Below are 25090 nucleotides of genomic sequence, written 5' to 3' on the forward strand. Positions count from 1 at the left end.
ACCCTATGCAATAAAACTACAAAGACGTTGACTGAAAAAATTATTCATGACAAAATCTTAATCCAAAACCAAATACACTTCACATTGATAATTGATATTCAATCAATTAATCCCAACTTTTGTCCCCATTTTTATATTCCTACTTGGGCAGTTTCCATCTTTCTGAACCTGATTCCTTCAATCAAATCAATCTTCCATACCAAATCAAGTAACCCCTTAATTAGTCTTATTAGTTGGATGTTCGGCTCAGAGAAGCAATACAAAGGCCCTCATTTGCAAGTCTTGTTTTAAGGATATTCGGTTTCCACATATTTTTTAGGAGAGCTCAGAAAGGTTGTCCCTTTCTTTTGCGTACACATCTTTTAGGTTTCGCAACATTGTCATGCTTATCCTGCGTTGAAGTCTGAGCAAAAAGAATAGAGGAACTGAAGCATTGGCATTTCCTTTAAATGTTGTGACCGCAAGTTTTTAATCAAAGCAATGTTACTCTTTAATCAACATTTTGCGTGGCATGGTAGAAGAAGAATAATTGTGGCTGGTTCTTGCTGGAGAAGGGGGAGGGCTAAATTTTTTTTCTTTTTTAAGATATGAAGAGTGTGGGGGTATATGTAGAAAATGAGGGGTGTATATTGAGGTGTGGGGTGTGATAGTATTATGGAAAAGTAAATGGAGTGTATTAAGATAAATTTTAATTAAAAAAGCAAATGTGGAGTGTATTAAAGTTCTGGGGTGCATTCAACAATATGTGGAGTGTTGATAAAATAAGCCATTATTAATGATCCAAAAGCTTGCATTTGGATGAAAATAAAGAAATTTCAACTGATTTAAATAAAATTTTCAGGTTTTCCAACCAATATGTCACCAAAATTAGAGAAGTACCAAGTTCCAATATTTGTATGGTTTTCCCAATACATTTTCCTAAACCCCTAAATCCATCGCAAATGTGATAACCATTTAATCAAAAGTGTACTTCGGCTCCACAAAACTATTGAGGAACCTCCTCAGAACAGTTCATGACCGATTCGAGGAATGTTGTGCTAATAAGCGAAATTGTTCATATTATAAAATATTTTGTAAAGATAGTTTCTACAAAAGATCACTTAAAATTAAGGCTGTTTAGTAAGATAATTGTAGCAAATAAATAAAATGTTTATAATACTTTTACTGACTCTGATAATATGTTTTATACAATTTGATGATTTAACAATCTCATATCTTATTGACAGTTTTGCAGAAATGATATTTACATAGTTATTAATAATATGAATGATTTCAATTATAAACAAAAAGTTCCATGAATTCACCATGGACTATTTTTATATAAGATATTAATATCAAATGTAATAATATTTCTATATTCACACCATATACCAATATCAAAGTTTTTTTTTCCTCAAATGATAAATTTTGTTAGGCTAGATGTTAGATTTAACACACCCCGGCCGAGATCGAGGCATGCTGGCCGTCACGTAAGAGTGACGTAGCCATGTGCACAGTGCGGAAACAATAAAGATAAGAAATATACGAATAAATAAAAACCGAAAGCTACTAATGTGCATTAATAAACAGGAAGTGCTAGGAGTGAGATACAAGTGTAAATACTCCTAATCAGAGCGTAGAAAGTCTAGGTGCAGTCCAGTAGGACAAGTACTAGTTATACAATACCAGAAGATGTCATACAATTATATTATTCTGTCAGAACCGCCGAAATCCTCGTACGCCACCAACAGCAAGTCTACCTAAAACCTGGAGGGGCGCAAAACAGAAAATGTGAGTTGGCAAAAACAAATGTTTTCAAAACCATTTCAATTCTCAAAAGTTCCCCTCGCCGTAAAACATGTATAATTTTCCCAAAAATAGAATAAAAACATATGCATAAATATATATAAATATCTCAATTCAAATCATGCTTCACATAACCATATTCATAAGTATGCCATGCCAAAACATAAAAAATAGGGTAAAGTACAAAAAACTACCTCAATTATTGGTGTCACGACATTTTCATACCTCATCTTTTTAAATTGACAATGTCATACCTCATCTTACGAATTTGTGCCAATGTTATACCTTCCGTCAAGGTAGGCATGAATTTTTCAATTAAATGCTGACGTGGCTTGATCCGGGACCCATTTTCTATTAAAAAATTAATAAAAAATTATTAAAAACTAAAAAAAAAATAATATTTTTTAAATATTAAAATAATAAAGAAAAGTAAAAAAAAAATCCATCAGGTCAATTCGTCCTTCCCCCTCTCTCTCTCTCCCCATCTTCCTGCAACATAGAAAGAAGAAGGAGGAAGAAGAAAAAAAAAACAAAAAAAACCCCCAACCCAACCCAGTTCCCCCCCCCCACAACAAACCCATAAAGGAGGAAGAAGAAGAAGAAGAAAAAAACCCAAACCAAACCCAGTTCGTCCCCCCTCCCTCCACCACAAACTCAACCCTCTGCAACCCAGAAAAAAAAAGAGGAGGAAGAAGAAAAGAAAAAAAAAAACCCCAACCCAACCCAATCCCCCCTAAACAAACCCAGAAAGAAGAAGGAGGAATAAGAAGAGGAAGAGAGGAAGAAAAAAAAGAAAAAAAAAAAAAGGAAACCTAGTTCGTCCGTCCCCCCCGCCCCCCCCCCCCCCCCCCCGACACCCACCATTTTCCCTCCACACCCATTCCCCCCATTTTCTCCGCGCCCAGGTTCCCAACCTTTGGAATCGGCCTGGCGAAGGTTTCCCAATTCCACCTCAACGGGATCTGGGTTTTTTTTTTTTGGGTTACAGGTAGTAGGTGCGAGGTTGGGTGCGGAGAGTGGGTGCGGGGAGAAGAGGGGGGGTGGGGAAGGGGGAAGGCAAATTGGTTTTTTTTTTCTCTTTTTTTTTTTTGGGGTTGCAGTTGCTGGAAGAGGGAAGAAGATGATGATGGGGAGAAGAGAAAGAAGGGGAGGGGACGAACTGACTGAGTGTTGGGTTTTTTTTTTTTTTTTTAGTTTTTAATAATATTTTATTAATTTTTTAATAGAAAATGGGCCCCGGATCAAGCCACTTCAGCATTTAACTAAGAAATTCACGCCAATCCTAACGGAAGGTATAACATTGGCACAAATTGGTAAGATGAGGTATGACATTGTCAATTTTAAAAGATGAGGTATGGAAATGCCGTGACACCAATAGTTGAGGTAGTTTTTTGTACTTTACCCTAAAAAATAGAATAAGTAACTCAGGTGAGAATAAATTCATGGAAATTAACATATTAGCCGAAACCCCTATAGAAGTCTGTATGGCTGAATTCATAGCTCATTAGTCAATCTAGCCGGAGTCACTATAATGACCTATACGACACTACACTGCACACAAGTCAGAACCACTAACAGGGTCTGTACGACAAGACTAGGTGTTATATAATTATGCTCAATATTACGCTCTTATGATAGCTGGACGATAAATCGCTAGTCACCTACAAGTCGGAACCACCTATAATGGTCTGTAAGACAATTGTGCACCTAAATTGGATCCATTGTGAGCATACGGTGCGGGAGGTGACATTATAAACAATCATGTGTCATATCTCTGGCTAAATCACTAACACCGGGGTGCAGGTTTATAAGCTCACAGTTTCTCAATTAATCACAGCCACTATCCACATTTACAATTCATAAACCCACCTGGAACTTACCTGAGCGTCCATAGCACCACAATTATATATTATGCATCATATTCTAACTCATGATTTAAGCATAAATCAATGGGCATGACATTTTCAAATCATAAATCATTTAAATGCATTTTCTGGGAAAAACATCAAGCGTATACGTATATACTTAAAACCAAAAGCTCACTCATTGGTATGTCGAAGGGTTGTAGCCCCTGAGTCGCCCTTGACTGCGCTCGTCCTCGGGATAAGTCTCCCTTATATGCGAAACAACTATAAAAACGTTAATTTAAAGTACATAACCAATACTAGCTAATAACTTCTCATACATTGCTCAAATGGGATGTTTGAATATACCAACGTGATCTACACAACTCCACGAACATCCCCATATTTTTAGAAAAAATTTCCAACCACCCACGTGCCAAGCACATTGACGGTGGCAGTTAACGCCGTCAGGAATATTCCGTCCAAAAACAAGCATACACCGTTAATTATTAACGGCATCATCTAACGTCGTTAGTAAATTCCTTCAAAACTGACGGAATATGCCCTTATCTTCTTCGACGAGTCGCCGGACGCTGGTGACTTTGCCGGTTTCTGGATTTTATTTCAAAATCTTATATCTTCTTCATTTCTTAACCAAATTCCAAGAAACTTGACCCATTTTGAAGATCTCACCAAGACAAACAAAACCATACCTGAGTCGAGCCCTAAAACCACCGAAAACCCGTCGGAAAAAGCCTCGATATTTCGGAAAATCTTAAAGCTCGTCGTTCTCGATAATCTGACATCCAAATTCTTCCAACGAACCACTCCAAGCCTCATGAGGACCTCATTAAGCTACCTATAAGCTTGAAATCCCCAAAAATACATGATTTTACGATTGCATGAATAGTGACATAAATCGGGTTAGGGTTTTCACTAGTTTTCGAAGAAGTTCTTACCTAAAAATGGCACCATTCAACTCATATGAACCTCGGGAACATGATGGTGTCCTTTAAACCCACGATCTGCAAACTTTCCACTAGTTTTGTTGTTAATCCGTACGGGAGAAAGGAGAGCAAGTGAGTCCGAGGGAGAGAGCACGAGAGAGAAGAGAGAGAAAGGTACTTTTGTGTGTGTGTGTGGTCCACGTGGGTCACCAACCAACCAAAGAAAACATTTTAAGTCCTAAGTGTTCCAAAACTTAGGAAATATTTTAGAATTTGTCCAAATAAAACTTCACCCACATAACCACACAAAACGTCCAAGGGTAAATAAGTAATCTCACGCCGTCGAAATTATATATCTCGGGACGGGTTGTGACAAGATTAGCCACTGACGAGATTTGAACCCACGCCGTCATGCAACTTTTCAACACATTTCCACCACTGTGGTAAAATACCCCTTGCCACCAATATCAAAGTTGGGAGCATTTAAATTTTCTTTTTCTTTTTAAGGTAAGATAACTCGCCATTTACATATGTTGAATCTAAGACTGTAGTACTGAGTGACAAAAAATATTTAATATTTACCTGTTCATAAAGGGTGTTGTCATTAACACTCTAAAAATTTTAGGGAAATTTTATTTGGACCCAGGTAACCTCTCTCTATACCCAACTTAAATTTTAAATGTGAATTGTCTTTTTTATCCTATGGTATAATTACCATCATGTAAAAGACAAAATTAATAATAAAACTAAAATTTATTAATAAACCCACAACTAATAATCAAACCCAAACATGACCTCAAACCCTACCATCATGTAATCTTTACCGTACATTCATTCTACCTAAACCCTAAGATGCTATCACAAAGAAAACAAGCTTTTTTTGCCTATGAATGATAATTTTGAAGTTTTGAATCCTCCAACTAAAGTATGATTGATTTATTCAAGTTTTTTTCGTTTGATTTCAATTTTTTTTAGAATTTAGGAACAAAATCAACACTCTTTTTCAAAGCATTATTACTAGTAAAAACATATATAAGATTAAAAAAATTCATTTATTTTAATTTTCTATATGTGGTTAAGAAAAATTAGCAAATAAAGGATTAATTAAAACACATACTGAAGAAACATTTAGAAGAAATTACATAATTTAAGAAATGTTATTGGGCAAGCGTTCACACTTTTTGATCAGCAGAACAATAAGCATGAGTGAGATCACCGATTCACTGTTGATCTAGGGGACGTGGAAGGTCAGGAACTGACTGATGATCTCCGAAACACACAACCGCACGCCAATCCAAAATCAACCCCCCACGCACGATGTGCATGCAGTTGCAGCAACAATGGTGAGCCCATAAGGTCAAGCATAATCAATAAAAAAGGATTAAGGACGAGACAAATATGTGAGAGAGATGAATTTTGAGTTTTTATTTCTTTAATGGGTGTAAAGATAAGTTTATATATTAAAAAAAAAATTATTAGCATCCCACATAATGTTAAATACATTCCATATTAAAATTTAATTTTAAATAACTTATATGTCCTGATATGCAATAACTATTTCGACCTCATAAGGTCATGAAAAAAAAAATTCTAAATACACTCCAAAACCGCACATCTCAAGATTATTTATCTTCTTCAACTCTCAAAACTATTTTCACTCTTTATTGGAGAACAAAACCCTAACCAATAAAACTGCAAACATATTGACTGAAAAAAATTATTCACATGAGAATCTTAATCCAAAATCAAATACACTTCACATTGATAATTGATATTCAGTCAATTAACCCAACTTTTGTCCCCATTTTCATATTCCTCCTTGGGCAATTTCCATCTTTCTGAACATGATTCCTTTAATTAAATCAATCTTCCATACCAAATCAATTACCCCTTAATTAGTCTTATTAGTTGGTTATTTGGCTCAGAGAAGCAATACAAAGGCCTCATTTGCAAACCTTTAAGGATATCTGGTTTCCCACATATTTTCTAGAAGAATATTTTTATGAAGTTGCCTTGTGGCTGGTTCTTGCTGGAGAAGGGGGTGGGCTAAAAAAGAATATATTTTTAAGATATGAAGAGTGTGGGGTGTATGTTAATGTGTGGGATGTGAGGGTATTATAGAAAAGTATGTGGGGTGTATTCAACAATATGTTGAGTGTTAATAAAACAAGCCTATATTAAATTAGCTTGTGATGGTACTTTAGATAATAAAGTTGAGTTTAAAGAGATATTGACAATTTAATTAAAAGTGATATGAGTGTAGAGAATAAGTTAGGTGTAGAAAAAGATTGTATGAATTCAAATAAAATTTCTCAAAATTTTATTGTACAGTCCTCATATGTGTATTTTAAAATATATAAAATATAGAGTGCACTATGAAAGAGTTGATCTATCATTACACTCAATCTTTTTTGTTTTTGTTTTTGTGCATACCAGTTGTATATATGAAACTAATATCCCTGAGCAATTAAACCTTTCGGGTTATGGGTAGGTAAGCATGCTGCCGGGTTAAAGGGTAGGTGTGCGTTCGAATATGTGGGGATAATAACATATCCAATATAGGTATGGTATTCCCAATACATTTTCCTAAACCCTTCAATCAATCACAAATGTGATAACCATTTAATCAAAAGTGCACTTTGAACTCCATAAAATTACGAAGGAAATCCTCCTCAAAACAGCTTGCTATGGATTCGTCGAACTCTGTGTTTATAGTTAGAATTGCTCATGTTAAAAAATATTATGTAAAGGTAATTTTCGTAAAAATTCAATTAAAATACGACCGTTTAGTCAACCAATTGTAGCAAATAAATACACGATTTGTAATACTTTTACTGACACCGATCATATGTTTTAATACAGTTTAATAACTAAACAATCTCATATCCTTTTGAGAGTTTTACAGAAACGATCTTTACTTAGTTATTAATAATATAAACGATTTCAATCATAAACAAGAACTTCTGTGAGTTTACCACGAAATATTTTTTATAAGAATTCCTCCACAATTTTGTCGAGCCAAGCATCTCTCTTTAACCAGTAGGTATTAAGCTCAAATGTAATAACATTTCTATATTTACACCATACACCAATATCAAGTTGGGAACATTTAAATTTTCTTTTTCTTTTTAAAGTAAGATAACTAGGGATCTACATGAATTGAATCCAAAATCGTAATACTAAGTGAAAAAATTGTTTAATATTTATTTATTCGTAAAAGGTAATGTTAGAGTGCCAATAACAACACCCGTTGAAAAATAGTTGATGTATCATTACACTTTTTTATTTTGTGCATACCAGTTATATATGAGCAAATTAAACCTATCGGGTTATGGGTAGGTAAGCATGCTGCCGGGTTAATGGGTAGGTGGGCGTTCCGTGAATACGTGGGAATAATAACTTGACTTGCGGCCCGCGAGTCAAGTTGTGGGGATCAACTTGAAAGTCTTCCCAGATGGAGAGAATGCCACCCATGCATTGTCTCAGCAAAACAAACAACCAACACTCTTCAAAAAAAAAAAAAAAAAAAAAAAAAAACAACCAACACATACAAACAAAACAGCAGCAGATGCTCATCCAATCCAGGATCATTCAAAGTGAAAGGACACGAGAGGCTCCAACGGAACTCAAAAACATGCTAGGAGGGTCGGTTTCTGAGCAATGTTGTTGTGTTTACGTTTATTGATGTTTTAACATGAATTTGTGGAACTTGTTTGCTCCCTAAATCCGCCATGGGGCCTTGCGGGCAAGTCAGGGATTTACTTCACATACGAGATTGGTGGGTGCGGGTGTGCCACTACTAGATGCCGCTAGTAGACGGGATTTGAATGATTGAGGTTGCGCCTTTTGACTTCAAATCAAGAGATTATGCCATTTGAGTGGGAGTTGCTCAAATTAAGGTTCTTTGTTTGCCTTAAAAATAAGGACTTTACTTATATAGAGAGATAGAACAATATGTAAATGACAAGGTTGCTTGGAAATATAAATGACAGAGGAAAGTGACTAATATTGCAGATTGCTTGTAATTTATATGACTGGAAATGAGTACGTAAAAGCTACAAATCAGATCGATACTACAAGTGAGTAGCCGAGCTAATAAACAAGAAAAACAAAGGATGCTTGGCTAAAAATAAATGTCTACAAGGAAGCTGATGAGCTAATTTGAGTAGAGTTTTGATTGGTTGTTTTGAGTGTCTCTAATCCTTGTGCTTGTGCTCCTTTATATAGAGGTCTGGAGGAAACCCCCTGCTGAAGACATTGCACCTGCCCGAAAGAAACTTTGGGCAGTTTGTATTCCATTGCTTGGGCAACTTGTATTTCACTTGCCAACTTGCATGGAGAAATAATATTAAAAGGGGAACTTGCATTTCCACCACATGCTTTCATCACATGTTTTCCCACTTGTAATAAACTAACAATTAAAAGAAGCAAGTTGGCTTCTTTCACATATTCTTGCCCGAAAGCATGCATGGTGACTTTCCATCCACTTGCATGAAAAAACATGCACTTTATCTTTGATTAAACAACTCTCTTGGCAAACCTCCACCACCAAAACAAATGGGAAAAACAATATTATAGTGTCAAACATATCCACTTGCAACCAAATATCTTTCCAAGTTAGCTTTTTTGCATATTAATCCTTCAAATACCATATTTTACCCAAATTGCCCAAATAAGTAAAAATTGGTATATTTTGAGTGCAAACAGAACTAAACCTTTGTTGCCGAATCCAAAAATGTTAATGGTTGGAACTTCCATAGAAGTTTGTTTTAATTCGTTCTCCACAATCATAATCAAAATTTACCGTATGAAAAAATTATTTGCATGCGCGAAGGGACAAAATAAACATCTTATTCTTTCTTCAACAATTTCTGATCTCTAATGGACTAAATAAAACAATCAAAACATAAATAAAATGTATAAAATAGTAAAACTAAAACAAGCGGTGCAATATGTGACTAGCCCAAGGTCCCGTTCAAGCGTCCCACTTTTATTCATATACCAGCTACCACACACGACCCAACATGAACAATCTCAGCACCTCTCTCTAGATAAGAAGTGGAACGGGCCATCACCTACAACCACTAGTACAAAAACATGTTTGCGCGACTGAAACTTGCGCGACGCATCAAATTTCGTCGCACAAAGTATGCTTGCACGATGCTAAACACAAAACGTCGCGCAAAGCTATTTTGCGCGACATATACCTTCGTCGCGCAAGATTTTGAAGCAAAACCAAGAGAAGAAGCCAGTTTACAGCTCTAAATATTAGATATTATGGTATTCACTTGTGTAAATATTTTAAATTGACGATCAAATCATTTCATTGTATTCATATAGGGTCAATGAGTGTAGCTCTAAAAAATCATCAAAATCGAAGTTAAAACTACCGTTAAATTGTGATTTTTCGTTTATAACCGTTGAAAATTTCTGTCTTGTTGCTTGATCTCTAAATGTTTGTTTTTTGAGATTTTTGACGTATGTGATCTCGAAGTATATACAAACAAGTTTGACGGTTTGATCATTGAAACTAATTTCGTACAATGTGTTTCCCATCAAGAAAAGCAAAAGGAAAAAAAAAAGAAAAGTGAAAGGAAAAAAAAAAGACACTTTGGGTGACGTAGGTACACCTGCGTCGCGCAAAGCTGTTTTGCGCGACGTTGGTGTACCTACGTCGTCCAAAGTGTTTTTTGTTTTTTCTCCTTTTACTTTTTCTTTTGGGGTTCTTGCATTGCTTTTTTCTTTTGTGGTATCTACTTGTGTAAATGTTTTAAATTGACGATCAAATTGGTTCATTGTATTCATATAGGGTTAAAGAGTGTAGCTCTAAAAAATCAACAAAATCGGAGTTAAAACTACCGTTAAATCGTGCTTTTTCGTTTATAACCGTCAAAAAAATTTGTCTCGTTAATTGATCTTTGAATGCTTGTTTTTTGCTATTATTGGCGTACGCGATCTCGAAGCATATACAAACAAGTTTGACGGTTTGATCGTTGAAACTAGTTTCGTACAATGCGTTTTCCATCAAAACGATACATTCACTAACACTTAGAGTTTATTTAATACTTTCATCAAGTATAACATAAGATTTTGTGGTATCTACTAGTGTAAATATTTTAAATTGAAGATCGAATTAGTTCATTGTATTCATATAGGGTCAAGGAGTGTAGCTCTAAAAAATCATCAAAATCGGAGTTAAAACTACCGTTAAATCGTGATTTTTCATTTATAACTGTCGAAAAGTTTTGTCTCGTTAATTGATCTCTGAATGTTTGTTTTTTGATATTTTTGGCATATGTCATCTCAAAGTATATACAAACAAGTTTGACGGTTTGATCGTTGAAACTAATTTCGTACAATATATTTCCCATCAAGTTCAATGGTATACATATTTAGTAAGTAGATTTTAATTTATTTATTTTGTACTTATTAGTAAAAGGGCAAAAGAAAAGCAAAACGAAAAAAAAAAAAAAAGCACTTTGCGCGATGTAGGTGCACCTGCGTCGCGCAAAGCTGTTTTGCGTGACGTAGGTGCACCTACGTAGCGCAAAGTGCTTTTTTTTTCCTCCCTTTGCTTTTCTTGTGGTATCTACTTGTGTAAGTGTTTTAAATTGACAATCAAATTGGTTGATTGTATTCATATAGGGTTAAAGGGTGTAGCTCTAAAAAATCAACAAAATCGGAGTTAAAACTACCGTTAAATCGTGCTTTTTCGTTTATAATCGTCGAAATTTTTGTCTCGTTAATTGATCTTTGAATGCTTGTTTTTTTCTATTTTTGGCGTACGCGATCTCGAAGCATATACAAACAAGTTTGACGGTTTGATTGTTGAAACTAGTTTTGTACAATGCGTTTCCCATCAAAACGATACATTCACTAACACTTAGAGTTTATTTAATACTTTCATCAAGTATAACATAAGATTTTGTGGTATCCATTAGTGTAAATATTTTAAATTGAAGATCGAATTAGTTCATTGTATTCATATAGGGTCAAGGAGTGTAGCTCTAAAAAATCAACAAAATTGGAGTTAAAACTACCTTTAAATCGTGCTTTTTCGTTTATAACCGTCGAAAAGTTTTGTCCCGTTTCTCTGAATGTTTGTTTTTTGCCATTTTTAGCGTACGCGATCTCGAAGCATATACAAACAAGTTTGACTGTTGAATCGTTGAAACTAGTTTCATACAATGCGTTTCCCATCAAAACGATACATTCATTAACACTTAGAGTTTATTTAATATTTTCATCAAGTATAACATAAGATTTTGTGGTATCCATAGTGTAAATATTTTAAATTGAAGATCGAATTAGTTCATTGTATTCATATAGGGTAAAGGAGTGTAGCTCTAAAAAATCATCAAAATCGGAGTTAAAACTATCGTTAAATCGTGATTTTTCGTTTATAACCGTCAAAAAGTTTTGTCCTGTTACTTGATCTTTGATTGTTTGTTTTTTTGATATTTTTGGTGTATGTGATCTCAAAGTATATACAAACAAGTTTGACGGTTTGATCGTTGAAACTAATTTCGTACAATACATTTCCCATCAAGTTCAATGGTATACATATTTAGTAAGTAGATTTTAATTTATTTATTTTGTACTTATTAGCAAAAGGGCAAAAGAAAAGCAAAAGGACCAAAAAAAAAAAAAGAAAGAAAAAAAGCACTTTGTGCGACGTATCAACAAATGTGTCATGCAAAATATGTATGCGCGACATCATAATCTAAACCTCCGTCGCGCAAAGTGTTAAAATTTTAGCGGTACAATTGTAAATAATAGGTGCTATTTTTAAATTTTCCCAATGTTTTTTTCCTCCTAACAAATCTCCCTCTCGAGTCTCGCCCATCTGCAAACAAATTTCCCTTTTGCTCTTATTCCACTCAGTCTCTTGCTCTTCCCTCTCGCCCATCTGCAAACAAATTTCCTTTTCCCCCTTTTTTTCCTCCTACAAATTGATCCGAATAATCACAATTAGGGTTTTGGATTTGGAATCTGTGTGTTTGCAGAGATTTGACGCTAGGTTTGCTGGAGAAGTCAACTTCTTCGCAGGCGCAGAGAGAGTCCAGACTCCAATCAGACCGTTTGGGACATGTAACAAATCTCTCAAAGCTTTATTTGCTTAATCTCAGTTTGGTTGGCAATTATTTGCTACATTTCGTTAATTGCATGTGCTTCTCTTTAATTTATGTTGCTCTGCTCTGTTTCTTGTTTTCATATGGTGATTTTATGGATTTAGGTTTTTGTTAACTGATTAGCTTTTTTTTTTTTTTTTTTTCACGATTTGGAATAATTTTGTTTATATTTATGTATTTTGGTTGACTTTGTAGCTGCAATTGTTGTTCCCTGCTTGTTTGGTTGGCTTTGTATCAAGTTCTAAATCTTCCTTGTTACGAGCTTCGAAATTTATAATTACCTTGACCTACGTAATGATTTTGTGATTGATTATAACTTTGCACTTGGAAGCACATGAAGACTAAAGGAATAGCTAATGGATAATAACTTAATGGTTTTAGTTATATATATTGATTGTGCGTAGAAGAAAATGACTAAAAGTAATTGAATAGCCATTGAGCATTTGGCTAAAAGTAACTGAAGCTCCAGGGCAGCTGCATTCACCTCATTTGGCCTTTGAAAGAGCTCGTCCTGCTGCAAGTCATTCTTACCCATCTACAGGAGTCCATAGGTACGACAACCCTTGTAATTGTACATTCAGTATTTTGTGTTTAAGATGATTTGAGAAAACCAATTACATTTATGGCTATGTTTGCTACACCGCATTACTTTGCCGGATTGAGCTAGTATGAGTTAGTCTAAGTTGTATCAAACAAGGTGCTATTTAGCGATCTCACTAAGTGGGACTAGTGCCTCACCTAGTTAAAATGAGGGCTTGAACTAGAACTAACCCAAGCGAACATGCCCTATAGGTTTTTTAAATAAAATAGAGCTTACTGTTTAATTCAATAACTTGAAATGTGAGTTAAGTTATGATTCATTGGCTGCCAATGTAAAAGTAATGTTGTTACCATTTTTATTCATTGGTCAAAGAGAAGAAGATTTGGGTTAGGTCTTCATGTCTTAGTGGCTTTAATTTGGTTTATTGCCATCGCTCAGGGTATTGGGCTTCAAATGCAAAACTTTGGTCAAAGCTATCTCCAACTCCGTCTAACTCTCAGCAAAACTTTGGTCAAAGCTATCTCCATCTCCAACTCCGTCCAACTCCATCTATCTCTGCATCAATTTTTATTCATTGGTCAAAGAGAAGAAGATTTGGGTTAGGTCTTCATGTCTTAGTGGCTTTAATTTGGTTTATTGCCATCGCTCAGGGTATTGGGCTTCAAATGCAAAACTTTGGTCAAAGCTATCTCCAACTCCGTCTAACTCTCAGCAAAACTTTGGTCAAAGCTATCTCCATCTCCAACTCCGTCCAACTCCGTCTATCTCTGCATCTAGATAATAGATATCAAAGTTTGAATTTCCATTTCTTATTCTGTTTTAAATTTTATAATAGTTTGATTAGCTTAACCATATCAGTAATTTAAGTTCTGCTTTTTAAATGGATTAATGGGTTTCCTACTTTGCTTGATATCAAAGTTCTTAACTACATAACTATATCACCGAAGATAAGACTTGAATTTGAGTCTTCATCCCTCGTACCGAAAATTGACTTAAATTTCACCTTTTTCTGTTGATTAATGTCATCTGTAATAAGGTAAACTTATGTGCTTTAGCTTTTCGTTCTGATTCTTCATATTGGCAAAGATATTGTTTCTTCTTTGTCGTCATCCTCTTTTTGTATCACCATTTTCCTTGAAATAAAATGAAGTATCAACTCTAGGACAAGTAAAAGTTGGTGCTTGCCAGTGATATCTCTGGACGGTAGCTGACAAGAAGTGAATCACCAGATAGTGGCAAATTGTAAATGAATAATATCAGCCATACAACAGTCACATTTATTTTGTGTATCTAATTGTTGATCCACACACATATACACAAGCACATGCAATAATTTTTTGTGATCAGGGTTGTTCATAAGGTTGTTGCATATAATTTGTTACTTACTCAATCTAAATATACATTGTCCGTACTTGTAGTGCCTTATTAAACAAGTCGTTTTTGTGTTCATGTCAAGAGTGTCCAACATTTCTGTGTCCATATAGATTACAGACAAGCTCAGACTTCTCTGTAATCTGTATGGACATAGAAATGTTAATTAATCGCTGCTTAGGTATATGTTGATTAATTGAGGGTTAGGGACGTGTTGATTAGTCCGGTGAACCACCATCAGCAACATAAAAGTAGAACACCATGGCATCAAGAGCACCGGAAATCACTCTACGGATTGAAATAATCCAGGAGGATGTGGTATAACCATCTGAGTGAATATTTAACAAGTCAGGGTTATGTGAACAACGAATTATGCCCATGCATGTTCATAAAGAAGTCACATTCCGGATTTGCGATCGTTGCAGTTTATGTTGACGACATGAACCTTAATGGAACTCTCGCAGAGCTTGAGGAAATTGTCGTTCACTTAAAATTGGAATTTGAGATGAAAGATCTTAGGAAAACTTAATATTCTCTCACCCTGAAGATCGAACATTGTTCGAATGGAATCCTAGTGCATCAATCAAACTACACTCAAAAGGTGTTGTGACGTTTTAATAAGGATAAAGCGAAGTCTTCAAGTACTCTTATGGTTGTTCGGACTCAAGGTGATAAATGTGACCCCTTCCATCCAAAGAAGGATGAGGAAGAGATTTTGGAGCCTAAAGTTCCATACATAAATGCAATTGGGGCTTTATTGTACTTGGCTCAATGTACTAGACCCGACATCTTATTCGTTGTTAATCTTTTGGCTAGATACAACAATACGTCCACATGCAGACACTGGAATGGTGTTATAGACATTTTCCGCTACCTCAAGGGTACGGCGGATTTGGGCTTGTTCTACACCCACGAATCCTCGAGAGGTGACACCCCCTAGGTTCTCAGGTTGATTCTCGCCTTGTTGGTTTCACAGATTGTGGATATCTGTCTGACCCACATAGGACACGTTATCAAATGGGCTATTTCTTTATCGTTGGAGACACTACTATATCTTGGAGGTCTACCAAGTAAACGCTAGTTGCGACTTCTTCGAACCATGCTAAGATTCTCGCCCTGCATGAAGCATCACGTGAGTGCTTTTGGTTGAGAGCAGTTATGGAACATGTTTGAAGCACTAGTGGTCTTACTTCCATCGTTGACCTTCCTATGATGATTTTTTGAAGACAATGCATCATGTATTGAGCAGTTAAATAAGAGATACATCAAGGGAGACAACCCCAAGCACATAACGCCAAAGTTCTTTTATTCTCACAAGCAACAACAACATCAGAACATTGAAGTCAAGCAAATCCATTCCTAAGACAACCTGGCTGATCTCTTCACCAAGTCATTTCACAAGTCTACTTTTCAGAAGCTCGTCCAAGGAATCGGTATGTAAAAATTATCTGAGTTGAATCACTTGTAGTTCTCTTATTTGGAAGTTATGTCTAACTCAAGGGGAGTATCTTGAAGCATACTCACTTAATCTTAATGTACTATTTTTCCTATGATTATGAGCATTTTTCCCACTGGGTTTTTACCTCCTAAAGAGGTTTTGATGAGGCACCCATCCTAGAATGATCATACTCCGTTGAGTTCGCTACTTTCGTCCTGTTTGATGTTTATTTTAGACATTATGTATACTTCTTACTTTTCTCCTTAGTATATGGGATTTTCTCCCTACTTAGGTTTTACCATAGCGAGGTTTTGTGAGTTTTACTACCAATGCAAACTTTCTTAAATATAAGACCTGTTATGTCGCCGACTTCATCAACTGTTCTACCTTATATGCTGAAGATTTGATGCGATGTTTTGTTTGAGTATTTACACACTCAAGGGGGAGTGTTGCAATCATATTTAGAATAAGAATGTGATTGTGTAAATCCTATTGTATCTAGGGATATCTTTGAATATTCCTTTAAGTAGTTAATATCCTATTAGAGTTGTAATCCTAAAAGGGTAAGGATTTAACCTATCCTACTACTATAAATAAAGGCACAATGGGGGTGATGTAACACACACCTCACAATTAAATCTCTCTCTTATTGCCGCCAGCCTCCCCTAGAATTGTTCAGTTAAATAGGCCCACAACAAAAGTTAGTTTTTAATGTTTTTAAACTTATTTCACTCTCATGTTCTCCTTCTATCTTATCTCATCCTTTTTTTTCTCTCTTCTCTCTTTTTATATGTTATGATTTTTCTCTTATCTCTCATCTTTCTCATCATTTGATCATTTTCTTCTCTCTCACCTCTCTTCTAATTTGTTAGGATTTTTTTCTCTCCTCTCTCATTTTCCGTTCTCTCTTATCTCTCTTCCGATTCTTTCCCTCAACTTTCTCTATCTCTCTCATTCCGGATTTTCTCTCTATTCTCTCTCCCCTTTTTTTAATTGTTAAGAATTAAAAAAAAAATTGAATTTCATACCAAATAAGTTTTTTGGTTTTATAAAAAATTCTTCTTAAGAAATATTTTTGAAAGTGAATTTTTTTTAGTAGGATACCAAATGGGCCTTAGTTTTTTTTTTTGGTCAACTTAGAAATAGTTTAGTTAAGCAATGTTACTTTTTAGTGTCATGAAAGTTTCACCACTGTAAGTTTCTTTCTTACACCATCTCTGACACACCAGACCGAGATCAAGGCATGCTGGCTGTCACGTGAGAGTGACGTAGTCATGTGCACAATGCGGAAGCAATAAAGATAAGAATTATGCGAATAATTAAAAACCGAATTACTAGAGTGCACTACTAAACAGGAAGTGATAGGAGTTAGTTACAACAGTAAACACTCATAATCAGAGCATATTAAGTCTAGGTGCAGTCCAGTAGGACAAGTACTAATTATATAGTACCAGGAATGTCCTGCTATTATTTAGATAGGTCAGAACCGCGGACATCCTCAAGTCACCAATAACAAGCTTACTTAAAACCTGGAGGGGCGCAAAACAGAAAACGTGAGTGGGCAAAAACAAATGTTTTACAAAATCATTTCCTTTATCAACATATCTAACCTCTCGTTGTAAAACATGTATAATTTTTCCCAAAATCAGAATATAAGCATATACATAATATATATATACATAATATATATATACATAATATATATATACATAATATATATATACATAATATATATATATATAATATATATATATATATATATATATATATATGAAATCATATCAATTAAATTCATGCTTCACGTAATCATATTCAAATATATGCCATGCCAATATATAACAGAGTAAGCAATTCAGGTAAGAATAAATTCATAGAAATATGATATGCTAGCCGGAACCCATGTGGTAGTCTGTACAGCTGAATCTATAGCTCTAAGTCAATCTAGCCGGAGTCACTACAATGACCTATACGGCAGTATACTGCACATAAGTCAGAACCACTAAAAGGGTCTGTACGACAAGATTGGGTGTAATATAGTTATGCTCAATTTTACTCTCTCATAATAGCTGGGCGATAAATCGCTAGTCACCTACGAGTTGGAACCATAAATAAGGTCTGTACGACAAGACTGTGCACTTAAGTTGGATCCAATATGAGCATATAGTGCGAGAGGTGACATAAATAAACAGGCATGTACTTTATATCTTTGGTTAAATCATAATCACCCTAGGTGCAGTTTTATGAACTCAACATCAATCCATCACATACCACATCATCGATGATTCACATAGCCAAACATAACTTACCTGAACTTACCTGTGCCTCCATAGCACCACATGTATATATATATATATATGAAACCATGAAATGCGTATTCAGAATATAAAAGCATTTGACATATTATTTCAAGGCATACTTTCCTTGAAAAAAATGCGTTTCTGGGAAGTATATCAAGTATATAAATATATACTGAAAACAACAGCCCACTCACTGGTATGTCGACGGGTCGTAACCCCCGAGTCGCCCGTGGATACGCTCATCCTCGGGATAAGTCTCACCTATATGCGAATTAACTATAAAAACGTTATTTTAAAGCACATAGGCAAAACTAGTTAATAACTTCTCATACATTGCTCAAAATGGGTATATGAATACACCACAGTGACCTACATAACCTCAGGATCATCTCTAAATTTTTAGATAAATTTTTCGAGCTCCCACGTGCTGGCAAGGGCACGGCAAAACGCGCCCCCCACGCGCGGCCATGTGCCAGACACATGTAACGGAACAGGAATGGCGTTAGGAATATTCCTCGAAATATTCCGTTAAAACCCAACGGTAACCGTCCAAACTAACTGACGGCGTTAGCATATTTCATCAAAACTGACGGAAGATTCCCCTGTCTTCTCCGGCGAGTCGTCGGTCGCCGATGACTTCGCCGGTTTCTGGAAAAATATTAAAATCATCCTAACTTCTTCATTTTTGCACCATTTTTCATGAAATTTGAACCATTGGAAAGCTAACAACGTGTAGAATCATGTTATACTATTTTTAAGCCTTGAAATCCACTAGAATTTACCTGAGGAAGCTCGATAATCCGGTCAACTTCGAAACTAGCTATCCCGACGTCTAAATTTATCCAACGAACTACCCTGAGCCTCCTTATGACCTCCTAAAGCTCTCTATAAGCTTGAAATTCCCTGAAACCAACATATTTACGTCCACATGAATAGTGACCAAAATCGGGGCTAGGGTTTCCACGTGAAATCGAATGTTTCCTTACCTGAAATTGATACCTTTGAACTCGTAGGGTCCTCACGAACACAATGGTACCATTTTCTTCTTTGATCTATGAGGTTTGGGGTGTTCTTGCCCTTGTCTGTACGTATAGCAAGGAGAGAAAGTGAAACCGAGAGAGAGAGAGTACGAGAGAGAAAAAAGAGAGGGTAGGGATGTGTGTGTGGTCCCAAAATGCACACCAATCACAACTAAGAGAACACTTAGTTCTAATTGGATCCAATAAAAGAGGAATATAATTAATTGGTCCAAAATATTAAGTTTAACCACCACATCCCATAATAATTCTCAACATCCAAGGATATTAGGTAATTTCACACCATCGATAACATAATTAACGTACATCTCCGGGACGGGCTGTGACAATCTCCATTGAAAAATGCTAAAATCCAAAATTTAGTGTTTATCAACCAATGAATCCATCCCCAACCCAAGCTCAAATGGTGGTGCCAAATCCTCAAAAAGTATATCGAAGTATATAAAAGAAAATTGAACCAAAAGAGAAATTGATTTGTTGGATTTAAATTAGAATGATGCTAAACACCCCTTTATTGTCCTATTTTTCCACCCAATTAAAAGTAAGATGTTATTGACAATTTTGTCCTCCTAAAGAAAACCTAAGCAATAACCAACTTGTAACAACCCGTCCCTAATTTTATGACTTTATTCATTTTAAAAGAGTGAATTTACGAAAATGCCCCTAAAGGCGAGACTGTTGACTTTCGTTGACCATCATTTCGTGACACGTATAAGCTATTATTTTACCACATTCTCAAAGTACTCGACGGTACGAATACGTGGGCGCAAGCGGGAATTGAAATCGGAGTTAAGGTTAAAATTTTACGAAGCTATTAACGTGAAGGGTAATTTGGTAATTATATGTTACGCAGGAGATATTTTTTTTGTCTTTCTATTTGTGGCCTTGTTTTGTGAGCCAGTGGAACCTACACCCCACTCTTTTCCTCTCTTCCGTGACCTCTCCATGTTTCCCTCTCATTCTGTCACCCTCTATTTTCTTTCACCTAACCTTCTCACCTCACTCTCCCTCTTAGCTCTATCTTATCTCTGTCTCTCTGTAAGTGTAGAGAAACCATCTCTACCATCACCACTCGTTACTCTTCACGACACACCACAACGAATCAACCGAGCTTCTCATCTTTCCCTCTTTCTCAGCTTTATGCTTACTGCACAGAAGGTGCAGCAACAACAGTTATTATCACCATACCACCCAACGAATTTCCAAGCCACCATCATCGGCAACCACTTATGGCCATCACTATTCTTGCGAGCCTTATAACCCATACCATCTTCCTCTCACCCCGACAAAGCTAACCCAAGTTTTGGATTACTGAAATCGTACACTGAAGCTACACCAAACTCTGTTTAAAATATGAGTTTTCCAACTAGAATCTCGCTTTCATGATGAAGAAAACATTGCGGGGGAGCCTTTCTAGATTTTTGGAAAGACTAGAATTCGTAACCATTTGGCCATTTTCAAACCTTTTTCCAGGCCAACTTCGTCCACAACTGGGCTTTCAATAGGTGAAACACATCGTAAGGATCTTCGATGCCCACAAGGCGGGTTCGACCCAACAACATGATTTGTTTTAGTGGTAGAACTTCCTTGTCGACAAGGATTCTTGGCAAATTCTTTGTGTGGGTGATTACCTTAGATGGTATAATTCTTATCCTACCTTTAGTGTACTTTACTTATGCTCTGACATCATATGTGGAATGGGTTCATTCCCGCTCACTAGTGCACTCTTACATTTAGGCACTTTTAGATTTAAAATTACTCATAATTTCCACCTCACTACACTTTATGGCTTTGTCACCTTCTTGGTGGCGGCCAGCACAACTCGATTCGGAGTCCAGGTGGACATTCTGGGTCGAGGTGTGTCAGTTTGGTATCAGAGCATAAGTTTGGGCAGTATTGCGTTCATCACACACATGATGTAGGCATTCTTAGTTTATGAACCTAATGTCGAATCTTGCCACCTCATCGGGCACGAAAAATGTGTTTGATTTTCCTAAGTTATAGGCAATTTAGATGACTTATATACTCTCTAAAAGATTGTTTTGGCGAACACCTTTAGACTTTAAGTGACAAATTTCCCTGCCAAGGAAAGATTTAGATTGGAGACAAGTTAATGGCCCTGAAGCAGGGCTATTATATCGATATTTGTGCACCACCGAAGATTTATCAGTCAATACCATCACTATTCTTCAACTATCATTACCAAACCTTCCGAAATGGAAACAACAATTAGTTTTGATTCTTTGGCAGTACTCGTTAGTATACCACCTATTGGAATTCCTAGGAAGCCTTACTTTTCATTGAAATCTTTGAAAATGTCTTGAATGACAATGTGGTGCTAAAATGGTAGCACTTGACGGAAGAACTTCTGGGGGTTTGTCGCTTTTGGTCCCTGATGGCATTAATCCTTCAAATGTACTAGTATAGTCTTGAATCTTCAGGAGGAAGATCGAATCTCTTTAAGTCCATTCTAAAGTAGGCTATTAGCAAATTTCTCTTTCTGGCCTTAGGGCTTTTCAACCAACACTAGTTCCCAAAATTTCTTTCGATGTTGTACTCATCAATTACGACGAGTATAGTCATAGGGGTACGAGTTGTTATACCTTCGATTAATAGAAATCCTAGAAGTAGTAACCTATTTCCCCTAGAATCAAAGAAACCAATTCACAAGATCAATTCTTTACCAATCATCCAAAGACCATCCACTTGAGTGGGCTCTAACCTGTAATCAGCCTACGTTGGCACTACTAATTAACGATACTGTCTAATCCAAAAGCTATCAACCAGTATTCAGGCAGTATGATTTATGATACCGAACACATGCTAGTATCTGTGAGTGATACATTTGTGCTAGAACGTTGGTTCATAATTTGAGGGTAACAAACAATATCAAAATATCTTAAATGCGTTAATTTATGGTGCGACTGATAGACTGATTAATAGTGACTACCGAAGTCGAAGAAATTACAATTGTGTAAACTTAGGAGCAAGCCTTGTAGAAGGACAATAAACTCATCGTTGTGTTAGCCATTTTACCCATCTAAGTAACTAGAATATTCTCGACCATTCGTCCTTGTAATCATTTTCCTAATATAACATCTATTTTCCTTGCATCTTATCGAACGACTTCTTCAACCTTTAGCAACCTAGTTGTAAAAGCTTATTGACTAGGAATTTACCAAACCAAACACATTATCTAGGGAACCTCAAATCTAACCGTAAAGGCAAAAATGAACCTTAGGATCATACCTAGATTTTAGCAACTCAATTGGGTGGCAATTAAACCCGTTAACCCATACTTCGAATTGATGCTCTCTCCAACCAACTTTTAGAGTGGAGTTTCTACCATAACTTGATGAATTTGTAGTAGTCTTGTTGATGACTTTCTCAACTACCCCAACAACGAAACCAAATTTTCTAAACACTAACAATCAGCTTTATACCAAATTCCTCAAATGTTAGCTTTGTTTAGATTGGTACTCTTCTTGGGATACGTGATCTTAGCAGACGACATTCTTGTCAATTTCCAAAAAGGTTGCAAATGTTGAAAATTGGATATTCCTACAAATTGTTGTGAAATATGCGTTATCCTTGGCCTTGTCGATTTTATCGGCTGTTTGTTAGTGACTTTTTAGCTGTAGAATTTTTCCTTCCAAGTTGACTGAGGAAAGTTAGTTTAGTTTTAGATGTTAAATGTGAATAAAATTTCTGACAATCGAAGTGTCATCTCTTCTTGAGCATTATTCCTATGCTTTTTTATGACACTGATTATTTTAAAATCTACTGTGATGTTCCACTGAATGCTTTGACTACGTATCAGTGTAGCGTGACAGAGTATTGCTTATGCTTCCCGACGGTCGAAACCATACAAAATGAACCATCTTATTCATGACTTAGAGTCAACAATCATATTTTTCATTTGAAAATTAGATGACACTTCTCTATAGAGAAACATGTCCAAAATCTTTACCCACCTTAGACTTCTCAAATACATCTTCATTTGAAAGGAACTAAATTTCTGACAGTGATGATGGAAGAACCAAATCAACGCATATGATTGCATTATTGCGTATCACCTCAGTTGTGCAAATGTAATTATTGTTTATCGCAAGCAAAAACATATCTTCCCTTGAATATGTTTGGCCTATCCTATCCCATTTTAGCTAGAATTCACGAGTATTGATATGATGTTACCTACCAATAATCAAGAAATCGTTCGAGTGGTTATCATCTCTTCTTGTATCCAAATGAAGATGGGGAAATATCACCATAAGCTCCATGTACGAAGTATCTTGTACATATGGAGATTATGATGTTTCGGTGATTATTGATCAACTTGACAAGTCAGTTATTTTTGTTGGTCCAGAGGGACTACATTTTGGATCACTTGGTCAAACTACTCAACCTTGAATTTATTGGATTTTCTAGCGTTTTGATCAACATCTACTTTGACTGTGGTTCCATATTCACCGCCTTATGATGGAAAGCTTTTCAACTAACCATGAGTACATGTCTACTGTGGAGCCAAAAATAATGCATAAAATTATGGAGGTGACATGTGGACTTTTCGGTTAAAAGGATAAAATTACCCTCGAAGCATACCGGGATTCCCACGCGCATGCAACGGACAATAACGACTCAATCAAGGAAGAGTCAAAGGTGATCAAAATGGTATAGACTTGACTTATCCCAACTCAAATCTCACACCTAGAGTCCATTACATTGCCACTACTTAAGGAGGCACATACCGTCCAAGCTCTTCTAACCCAAATGGCGAACAACATTTGTCTCGACAAGTTATGGAGTTGACAAGTGCCCTCGTGTAGCGGACAAACTTGGTGAATCGGCTCTTACAATGTACCGAGATACAGTGTGCCTTAGACGAGGTGTCTTGAAGTAGAACAAGGGCAAATGATGAACCTCTCTAGCAGCGTCCCTGTAAGCAGCTACTCAACTAGTCATGAACTGAGCGTTCTGGCAGTGTACACTCCCGATTAGGCCCCCAAGATAACGTATACTCTTATCTTAGCATGTAGAGGAGAGTACACTCTCGGTTAGGCCCACAGATGAGCATACATTTGCGGTTGGGGCCACACTTTGATAATTAACATGAGCAACCTTCTAGGTAAAGTTTTTATTCGTGGCTTGGCCTGCAAGTAGTATCCCCCACTTCACATCGGAGTAGGCAACACAATGGACAAAGAGAAGCAGTCACTTAATTCGGCTCAAGTTCAACTGGCAGCCTGAGAGTAATTTGCTTGCCTGCTAAAAACGTATCACATGCACCACAGCTACGGCATAGACAAGCCGAACACATGGAAGAACAACCTAGACCATTAGGTCATGATTGGGGGTAGCCAAGGGCTCTGCTACCCCGACAAAGGCAAATTTACGAAAAAGTAGAGAGACTCCTGACCAAGCGATTGCATGATTTTCAACGTAACGAGGTCACTGATGAAGCAATACGATGAAACGTGACCAACATAAACATGTCACCTTTCATTGACAAGATTGAGCGGACATAACCATCCCACATACACTAGAGGATACAATGATTACATATGTTCTGACAAACACATCAACTTAGCCTAATCGCGCGCCGGAGGCAGACAGGTACCAGAAGGACACACCAGCCCAACCACCAAGAACTAAGGGCATGTCTTGTTTTCATCACAAATCTGCACTCAAAGTCGTTCCT

This window comes from Malus domestica, chromosome 09 (genome assembly GCF_042453785.1).
Source record: "Malus domestica chromosome 09, GDT2T_hap1".
In the NCBI taxonomy this organism is placed as follows: domain Eukaryota; kingdom Viridiplantae; phylum Streptophyta; class Magnoliopsida; order Rosales; family Rosaceae; genus Malus; species Malus domestica.